Source organism: Procambarus clarkii, chromosome 15, assembly GCF_040958095.1.
Source record: "Procambarus clarkii isolate CNS0578487 chromosome 15, FALCON_Pclarkii_2.0, whole genome shotgun sequence".
Classification (NCBI taxonomy): domain Eukaryota; kingdom Metazoa; phylum Arthropoda; class Malacostraca; order Decapoda; family Cambaridae; genus Procambarus; species Procambarus clarkii.
This window is the reverse complement of record NC_091164.1, coordinates 46557420-46569094: the sequence shown is the minus strand read 5'-3', so window position 1 is coordinate 46569094 and position 11675 is coordinate 46557420.

Here is an 11675-nt window from a genome sequence, read left to right as displayed (position 1 = left end):
ATCACACTTCATGAAAAACCTGAAAAAGTCACTTTTTTACCATATATGAAGAATTTTAACTTCAAATCATAGAGCGAGGTTTCGTATTATTTAGATCCAAGAAAAAACATATGACAATGTTGTTTCCAATACAAATAATAAAAAACAATGTGTTTTCATTAGCATTAACTAAAATGTTCTTGGTTTTCCGTTTATATTACCGATGGAAGATGTACACGTAAAACCGCTCTAATCCGGCTGAAACGTCGATATATGCAATAAAAACCGAACTGCTCCCCTTTTCAATATCTTACACAGTATTTTAACGAGAAACAAATAGATGATTGAAAATGAAGTATTTAAGGTTATTATCTAATCAATTATGTGTTTGTATCATTTGTATCGTATATATAATGAATTAATACCCATAGACTGAAAATTCACAAAAACGTGGAAAAACGGCAAAATATTGCCTAATTCGATGATATTTTGTTTAAATCACATAAAGGAAAAGGAGATGATAAACGTCAAAATATTGCTAAATTCGACGATTTTTCGTACAAAACAAAATGCAAGAAAACTTGCTTAAAATGCAATATTATGCGAAATTCTGAGATTTGAAGGCCAAATCACATATCGTAATACTATATGAAATAGTTTCGAAATATTGTTAAAAACGTATATATTTACGTAAAATCACACTACATGAAAAACGTGAAAAAAGTCACTATTTTACCATATATGAGGATTTTAACTTCAAATCATAGAGCGAGGTTTCGTATTATTTAGATCTACGAAAAGACATATGACAATGTTGTTTCCAATACAAATAATAAAAAACAATGTGTTTTCATTAGCATTAACTAAAATGTTCTTGGTTTTCCGTTTATATTACCGATGGAAGATGTACACGTAAAACCGCTCTAATCCGGCTGAAACGTCGATATATGCAATAAAAACCGAACTTCTCCCCTTTTCAATATCTTACACAGTATTTTAACGAGAAACAAATAGTTGATTGAAAATGAAGTATTTAAGGTTATTATCTAATCAATTATGTGTTTGCATCATTTTTATCGTATATATAATGAATTAATACCCATAGACTGAAAATTCACAAAAACGTGAAAAACGGCAAAATATTGCCTAATTCGATGATATTTTGTTTAAATCACATAAAGGAAAAGGAGATGATAAACGTCAAAATATTGCTAAATTCGACGATTTTTCGTACAAAACAAAATGCAAGAAAACTTGCTTAAAATGCAATATTATGCGAAATTCTGAGATTTGAAGGCCAAATCACATATCGTAATACTATATGAAATAGTTTCGAAATATTGTTAAAAACGTATATATTTACGTAAAATCACACTACATGAAAAACGTGAAAAAAGTCACTATTTTACCATATATGAGGATTTTAACTTCAAATCATAGAGCGAGGTTTCGTATTATTTAGATCTACGAAAAGACATATGACAATGTTGTTTCCAATACAAATAATAAAAAACAATGTGTTTTCATTAGCATTAACTAAAATGTTCTTGGTTTTCCGTTTATATTACCGATGGAAGATGTACACGTAAAACCGCTCTAATCCGGCTGAAACGTCGATATATGCAATAAAAACCGAACTTCTCCCCTTTTCAATATCTTACACAGTATTTTAACGAGAAACAAATAGTTGATTGAAAATGAAGTATTTAAGGTTATTATCTAATCAATTATGTGTTTGCATCATTTTTATCGTATATATAATGAATTAATACCCATAGACTGAAAATTCACAAAAACGTGGAAAAACGGCAAAATATTGCCTAATTCGATGATATTTTGTTTAAATCACATAAAGGAAAAGGAGATGATAAACGTCAAAATATTGCTAAATTCGACGATTTTTCGTACGAAACAAAATGCAAGAAAACTTGCTTAAAATGCAATATTATGCGAAATTCTGAGATTTGAAGGGCAAAAAACATATCGTGATACTACATGAAATAGTATCGAAATATTGGTAAAAACGTATATATTTACGTAAAATCACACTACATGAAAAACGTGAAAAAAGTCACTATTTTACCATATATGAGGATTTTAACTTCAAATCATAGAGCGAGGTTTCGTATTATTTAGATCTAAGAAAAGACATATGACAATGTTGTTTCCAATACAAATAATAAAAAACAATGTGTTTTCATTAGCATTAACTAAAATGTTCTTGGTTTTCCGTTTATATTACCGATGGAAGATGTACACGTAAAACCGCTCTAATCCAGCTGAAACGTCGATATATGCAATAAAAACCGAACTTCTCCCCTTTTCAATATCTTACACAGTATTTTAACGAGAAACAAATAGTTGATTGAAAATGAAGTATTTAAGGTTATTATCTAATCAATTATGTGTTTGCATCATTTGTATCGTATATATAATGAATTAATACCCATAGACTGAAAATTCACAAAAACGTGGAGAAACGGCAAAATATTGCCTAATTCGATGATATTTTGTTTAAATCACATAAAGGAAAAGGAGATGATAAACGTCAAAATATTGCTAAATTCGACGATTTTTCGTACAAAACAAAATGCAAGAAAACTTGCTTAAAATGCAATATTATGCGAAATTCTGAGATTTGAAGGCCAAATCACATATCGTAATACTATATGAAATAGTTTCGAAATATTGTTAAAAACGTATATATTTACGTAAAATCACACTACATGAAAAACGTGAAAAAAGTCACTATTTTACCATATATGAGGATTTTAACTTCAAATCATAGAGCGAGGTTTCGTATTATTTAGATCTAAGAAAAGACATATGACAATGTTGTTTCCAATACAAATAATAAAAAACAATGTGTTTTCATTAGCATTAACTAAAATGTTCTTGGTTTTCCGTTTATATTACCGATGGAAGATGTACACGTAAAACCGCTCTAATCCGGCTGAAACGTCGATATATGCAATAAAAACCGAACTTCTCCCCTTTTCAATATCTTACACAGTATTTTAACGAGAAACAAATAGTTGATTGAAAATGAAGTATTTAAGGTTATTATCTAATCAATTATGTGTTTGCATCATTTTTATCGTATATATAATGAATTAATACCCATAGACTGAAAATTCACAAAAACGTGGAAAAACGGCAAAATATTGCCTAATTCGATGATATTTTGTTTAAATCACATAAAGGAAAAGGAGATAATAAACTTCAAAATATTGCTAAATTCGACGATTTTTCGTACGAAACAAAATGCAAGAAAACTTGCTTAAAATGCAATATTATGCGAAATTCTGAAATTTGAAGGCCAAAAAACATATCGTGATACTACATGAAATAGTATCGAAATATTGGTAAAAACGTATATATTTACGTAAAATCACACTTCATGAAAAACGTGAAAAAGTCACTATTTTACCATATATGAAGAATTTTAACTTCAAATCATAGAGCGAGGTTTCGTATTATTTAGATCTACGAAAAGACATATGACAATGTTGTTTCCAATACAAATAATAAAAAACAATGTGTTTTCATTAGCATTAACTAAAATGTTCTTGGTTTTCCGTTTATATTACCGATGGAAGATGTACACGTAAAACCGCTCTAATCCGGCTGAAACGTCGATATATGCAATAAAACCCGAACTTCTCCCCTTTTCAATATCTTACACAGTATTTTATCGAGAAACAAATAGTTGATTGAAAATGAAGTATTTAAGGTTATTATCTAATCAATTATGTGTTTGCATCATTTTTATCGTATATATAATGAATTAATACCCATAGACTGAAAATTAACAAAAACGTGGAAAAACGGCAAAATATTGCCTAATTCGATGATATTTTGTTTAAATCACATAAAGGAAAAGGAGATGATAAACTTCAAAATATTGCTAAATTCGACGATTTTTCGTACAAAACAAAATGCAAGAAAACTTGCTTAAAATGCAATATTATGCGAAATTCTGGGATTTGAAGGCCAAATCACATATCGTAATACTACATGAAATTGTTTCGAAATATTGTTAAAAACGTATATATTTACGTAAAATCACACTACATGAAAAACGTGAAAAAAGTCACTATTTTACCATATATGAGGATTTTAACTTCAAATCATAGAGCGAGGTTTCGTATTATTTAGATCCAAGAAAAGACATATGACAATGTTGTTTCCAATACAAATAATAAAAAACAATGTGTTTTCATTAGCATTAACTAAAATGTTCTTGGTTTTCCGTTTATATTACCGATGGAAGATGTACACGTAAAACCGCTCTAATCCGGCTGAAACGTCGATATATGCAATAAAAACCGAACTTCTCCCCTTTTCAATATCTTACACAGTATTTTAACGAGAAACAAATAGTTGATTGAAAATGAAGTATTTAAGGTTATTATCTAATCAATTATGTGTTTGCATCATTTTTATCGTATATATAATGAATTAATACCCATAGACTGAAAATTCACAAAAACGTGGAAAAACGGCAAAATATTGCCTAATTCGATGATATTTTGTTTAAATCACATAAAGGAAAAGGAGATGATAAACGTCAAAATATTGCTAAATTCGACGATTTTTCGTACAAAACAAAATGCAAGAAAACTTGCTTAAAATGCAATATTATGCGAAATTCTGAGATTTGAAGGCCAAATCACATATCGTAATACTATATGAAATAGTTTCGAAATATTGTTAAAAACGTATATATTTACGTAAAATCACACTACATGAAAAACGTGAAAAAAGTCACTATTTTACCATATATGAGGATTTTAACTTCAAATCATAGAGCGAGGTTTCGTATTATTTAGATCTAAGAAAAGACATATGACAATGTTGTTTCCAATACAAATAATAAAAAACAATGTGTTTTCATTAGCATTAACTAAAATGTTCTTGGTTTTCCGTTTATATTACCGATGGAAGATGTACACGTAAAACCGCTCTAATTCGGCTGAAACGTCGATATATGCAATAAAAACCGAACTTCTCCCCTTTTCAATATCTTACACAGTATTTTAACGAGAAACAAATAGTTGATTGAAAATGAAGTATTTAAGGTTATTATCTAATCAATTATGTGTTTGCATCATTTTTATCGTATATATAATGAATTAATACCCATAGACTGAAAATTCACAAAAACGTGGAAAAACGGCAAAATATTGCCTAATTCGATGATATTTTGTTTAAATCACATAAAGGAAAAGGAGATAATAAACTTCAAAATATTGCTAAATTCGACGATTTTTCGTACGAAACAAAATGCAAGAAAACTTGCTTAAAATGCAATATTATGCGAAATTCTGAAATTTGAAGGCCAAAAAACATATCGTGATACTACATGAAATAGTATCGAAATATTGGTAAAAACGTATATATTTACGTAAAATCACACTTCATGAAAAACGTGAAAAAGTCACTATTTTACCATATATGAAGAATTTTAACTTCAAATCATAGAGCGAGGTTTCGTATTATTTAGATCCAAGAAAAGACATATGACAATGTTGTTTCCAATACAAATAATAAAAAACAATGTGTTTTCATTAGCATTAACTAAAATGTTCTTGGTTTTCCGTTTATATTACCGATGGAAGATGTACACGTAAAACCGCTCTAATCCGGCTGAAACGTCGATATATGCAATAAAAACCGAACTTCTCCCCTTTTCAATATCTTACACAGTATTTTAACGAGAAACAAATAGATGATTGAAAATGAAGTATTTAAGGTTATTATCTAATCAATTATGTGTTTGCATCATTTGTATCGTATATATAATGAATTAATACCCATAGACTGAAAATTCACAAAAACGTGGAAAAACGGCAAAATATTGCCTAATTCGATGATATTTTGTTTAAATCACATAAAGGAAAAGGAGATGATAAACGTCAAAATATTGCTAAATTCGACGATTTTTCGTACAAAACAAAATGCAAGAAAACTTGCTTAAAATGCAATATTATGCGAAATTCTGAGATTTGAAGGCCAAATCACATATCGTAATACTATATGAAATAGTTTCGAAATATTGTTAAAAACGTATATATTTACGTAAAATCACACTACATGAAAAACGTGAAAAAAGTCACTATTTTACCATATATGAGGATTTTAACTTCAAATCATAGAGCGAGGTTTCGTATTATTTAGATCTAAGAAAAGACATATGACAATGTTGTTTCCAATACAAATAATAAAAAACAATGTGTTTTCATTAGCATTAACTAAAATGTTCTTGGTTTTCCGTTTATATTACCGATGGAAGATGTACACGTAAAACCGCTCTAATCCGGCTGAAACGTCGATATATGCAATAAAAACCGAACTTCTCCCCTTTTCAATATCTTACACAGTATTTTAACGAGAAACAAATAGTTGATTGAAAATGAAGTATTTAAGGTTATTATCTAATCAATTATGTGTTTGCATCATTTTTATCGTATATATAATGAATTAATACCCATAGACTGAAAATTCACAAAAACGTGGAAAAACGGCAAAATATTGCCTAATTCGATGATATTTTGTTTAAATCACATAAAGGAAAAGGAGATAATAAACTTCAAAATATTGCTAAATTCGACGATTTTTCGTACGAAACAAAATGCAAGAAAACTTGCTTAAAATGCAATATTATGCGAAATTCTGAAATTTGAAGGCCAAAAAACATATCGTGATACTACATGAAATAGTATCGAAATATTGGTAAAAACGTATATATTTACGTAAAATCACACTTCATGAAAAACGTGAAAAAGTCACTATTTTACCATATATGAAGAATTTTAACTTCAAATCATAGAGCGAGGTTTCGTATTATTTAGATCCAAGAAAAGACATATGACAATGTTGTTTCCAATACAAATAATAAAAAACAATGTGTTTTCATTAGCATTAACTAAAATGTTCTTGGTTTTCCGTTTATATTACCGATGGAAGATGTACACGTAAAACCGCTCTAATCCGGCTGAAACGTCGATATATGCAATAAAAACCGAACTTCTCCCCTTTTCAATATCTTACACAGTATTTTAACGAGAAACAAATAGATGATTGAAAATGAAGTATTTAAGGTTATTATCTAATCAATTATGTGTTTGCATCATTTGTATCGTATATATAATGAATTAATACCCATAGACTGAAAATTCACAAAAACGTGGAAAAACGGCAAAATATTGCCTAATTCGATGATATTTTGTTTAAATCACATAAAGGAAAAGGAGATGATAAACGTCAAAATATTGCTAAATTCGACGATTTTTCGTACAAAACAAAATGCAAGAAAACTTGCTTAAAATGCAATATTATGCGAAATTCTGAGATTTGAAGGCCAAATCACATATCGTAATACTATATGAAATAGTTTCGAAATATTGTTAAAAACGTATATATTTACGTAAAATCACACTACATGAAAAACGTGAAAAAAGTCACTATTTTACCATATATGAGGATTTTAACTTCAAATCATAGAGCGAGGTTTCGTATTATTTAGATCTACGAAAAGACATATGACAATGTTGTTTCCAATACAAATAATAAAAAACAATGTGTTTTCATTAGCATTAACTAAAATGTTCTTGGTTTTCCGTTTATATTACCGATGGAAGATGTACACGTAAAACCGCTCTAATCCGGCTGAAACGTCGATATATGCAATAAAAACCGAACTTCTCCCCTTTTCAATATCTTACACAGTATTTTAACGAGAAACAAATAGTTGATTGAAAATGAAGTATTTAAGGTTATTATCTAATCAATTATGTGTTTGCATCATTTTTATCGTATATATAATGAATTAATACCCATAGACTGAAAATTCACAAAAACGTGGAAAAACGGCAAAATATTGCCTAATTCGATGATATTTTGTTTAAATCACATAAAGGAAAAGGAGATGATAAACGTCAAAATATTGCTAAATTCGACGATTTTTCGTACGAAACAAAATGCAAGAAAACTTGCTTAAAATGCAATATTATGCGAAATTCTTAGATTTGAAGGGCAAAAAACATATCGTGATACTACATGAAATAGTATCGAAATATTGGTAAAAACGTATATATTTACGTAAAATCACACTACATGAAAAACGTGAAAAAAGTCACTATTTTACCATATATGAGGATTTTAACTTCAAATCATAGAGCGAGGTTTCGTATTATTTAGATCTAAGAAAAGACATATGACAATGTTGTTTCCAATACAAATAATAAAAAACAATGTGTTTTCATTAGCATTAACTAAAATGTTCTTGGTTTTCCGTTTATATTACCGATGGAAGATGTACACGTAAAACCGCTCTAATCCGGCTGAAACGTCGATATATGCAATAAAAACCGAACTTCTCCCCTTTTCAATATCTTACACAGTATTTTAACGAGAAACAAATAGTTGATTGAAAATGAAGTATTTAAGGTTATTATCTAATCAATTATGTGTTTGCATCATTTTTATCGTATATATAATGAATTAATACCCATAGACTGAAAATTCACAAAAACGTGGAAAAACGGCAAAATATTGCCTAATTCGATGATATTTTGTTTAAATCACATAAAGGAAAAGGAGATGATAAACGTCAAAATATTGCTAAATTCGACGATTTTTCGTACGAAACAAAATGCAAGAAAACTTGCTTAAAATGCAATATTATGCGAAATTCTTAGATTTGAAGGGCAAAAAACATATCGTAATACTACATGAAATAGTTTCGAAATATTGTTAAAAACCTATATATTTACGTAAAATCACACTACATGAAAAACGTGAAAAAAGTCACTATTTTACCATATATGAGGATTTTAACTTCATATCATAGAGCGAGGTTTCGTATTATTTAGATCTACGAAAAGACATATGACAATGTTGTTTCCAATACAAATAATAAAAAACAATGTGTTTTCATTAGCATTAACTAAAATGTTCTTGGTTTTCCGTTTATATTACCGATGGAAGATGTACACGTAAAACCGCTCTAATCCGGCTGAAACGTCGATATATGCAATAAAAATCGAACTTCTCCCCTTTTCAATATCTTACACAGTATTTTAACGAGAAACAAATAGTTGATTGAAAATGAAGTATTTAAGGTTATTATCTAATCAATTATGTGTTTGCATCATTTTTATCGTATATATAATGAATTAATACCCATAGACTGAAAATTCACAAAAACGTGGAAAAACGGCAAAATATTGCCTAATTCGATGATATTTTGTTTAAATCACATAAAGGAAAAGGAGATAATAAACTTCAAAATATTGCTAAATTCGACGATTTTTCGTACGAAACAAAATGCAAGAAAACTTGCTTAAAATGCAATATTATGCGAAATTCTGAAATTTGAAGGCCAAAAAACATATCGTGATACTACATGAAATAGTATCGAAATATTGGTAAAAACGTATATATTTACGTAAAATCACACTTCATGAAAAACGTGAAAAAGTCACTATTTTACCATATATGAAGAATTTTAACTTCAAATCATAGAGCGAGGTTTCGTATTATTTAGATCCAAGAAAAGACATATGACAATGTTGTTTCCAATACAAATAATAAAAAACAATGTGTTTTCATTAGCATTAACTAAAATGTTCTTGGTTTTCCGTTTATATTACCGATGGAAGATGTACACGTAAAACCGCTCTAATCCGGCTGAAACGTCGATATATGCAATAAAAACCGAACTTCTCCCCTTTTCAATATCTTACACAGTATTTTAACGAGAAACAAATAGATGATTGAAAATGAAGTATTTAAGGTTATTATCTAATCAATTATGTGTTTGCATCATTTGTATCGTATATATAATGAATTAATACCCATAGACTGAAAATTCACAAAAACGTGGAAAAACGGCAAAATATTGCCTAATTCGATGATATTTTGTTTAAATCACATAAAGGAAAAGGAGATGATAAACGTCAAAATATTGCTAAATTCGACGATTTTTCGTACAAAACAAAATGCAAGAAAACTTGCTTAAAATGCAATATTATGCGAAATTCTGAGATTTGAAGGCCAAATCACATATCGTAATACTATATGAAATAGTTTCGAAATATTGTTAAAAACGTATATATTTACGTAAAATCACACTACATGAAAAACGTGAAAAAAGTCACTATTTTACCATATATGAGGATTTTAACTTCAAATCATAGCGCGAGGTTTCGTATTATTTAGATCTACGAAAAGACATATGACAATGTTGTTTCCAATACAAATAATAAAAAACAATGTGTTTTCATTAGCATTAACTAAAATGTTCTTGGTTTTCCGTTTATATTACCGATGGAAGATGTACACGTAAAACCGCTCTAATCCGGCTGAAACGTCGATATATGCAATAAAAACCGAACTTCTCCCCTTTTCAATATCTTACACAGTATTTTAACGAGAAACAAATAGTTGATTGAAAATGAAGTATTTAAGGTTATTATCTAATCAATTATGTGTTTGCATCATTTTTATCGTATATATAATGAATTAATACCCATAGACTGAAAATTCACAAAAACGTGGAAAAACGGCAAAATATTGCCTAATTCGATGATATTTTGTTTAAATCACATAAAGGAAAAGGAGATGATAAACGTCAAAATATTGCTAAATTCGACGATTTTTCGTACGAAACAAAATGCAAGAAAACTTGCTTAAAATGCAATATTATGCGAAATTCTTAGATTTGAAGGGCAAAAAACATATCGTGATACTACATGAAATAGTATCGAAATATTGGTAAAAACGTATATATTTACGTAAAATCACACTACATGAAAAACGTGAAAAAAGTCACTATTTTACCATATATGAGGATTTTAACTTCAAATCATAGAGCGAGGTTTCGTATTATTTAGATCTAAGAAAAGACATATGACAATGTTGTTTCCAATACAAATAATAAAAAACAATGTGTTTTCATTAGCATTAACTAAAATGTTCTTGGTTTTCCGTTTATATTACCGATGGAAGATGTACACGTAAAACTGCTCTAATCCGGCTGAAACGTCGATATATGCAATAAAAACCGAACTTCTCCCCTTTTCAATATCTTACACAGTATTTTAACGAGAAACAAATAGTTGATTGAAAATGAAGTATTTAAGGTTATTATCTAATCAATTATGTGTTTGCATCATTTTTATCGTATATATAATGAATTAATACCCATAGACTGAAAATTCACAAAAACGTGGAAAAACGGCAAAATATTGCCTAATTCGATGATATTTTGTTTAAATCACATAAAGGAAAAGGAGATGATAAACGTCAAAATATTGCTAAATTCGACGATTTTTCGTACGAAACAAAATGCAAGAAAACTTGCTTAAAATGCAATATTATGCGAAATTCTTAGATTTGAAGGGCAAAAAACATATCGTAATACTACATGAAATAGTTTCGAAATATTGTTAAAAACCTATATATTTACGTAAAATCACACTACATGAAAAACGTGAAAAAAGTCACTATTTTACCATATATGAGGATTTTAACTTCATATCATAGAGCGAGGTTTCGTATTATTTAGATCTACGAAAAGACATATGACAATGTTGTTTCCAATACAAATAATAAAAAACAATGTGTTTTCATTAGCATTAACTAAAATGTTCTTGGTTTTCCGTTTATATTACCGATGGAAGATGTACACG